This window comes from Lottia gigantea, assembly GCF_000327385.1.
Source record: "Lottia gigantea unplaced genomic scaffold LOTGIsca_26, whole genome shotgun sequence".
NCBI lineage: Eukaryota > Metazoa > Mollusca > Gastropoda > Lottiidae > Lottia > Lottia gigantea.
The window spans coordinates 740,319-740,564 of NW_008708797.1; positions in this window are offsets into that span (position 1 = coordinate 740,319).

The following is a 246-nucleotide window of genomic DNA, read 5'->3' on the forward strand; positions in this document are numbered from 1 at the left end:
TATTCATTTAGGAGTATATAGAGGATAAATTGATACAGAGCCAACAACTGAGAAATTAATAAACATGGGTGATATTATATTCTGTCAAGCATTCTTTATTGTTATAATATTGATGACTAATCTCTAAATATTTCCTGCTATTGAAAATTCATTCAGTTATGAGAAAAAGTGCTTATAAAATTTAGGAAATCAAAAAAATATGAAAATTCTGAAATCTGACTACTATTAATACAGATGCAAACTTTG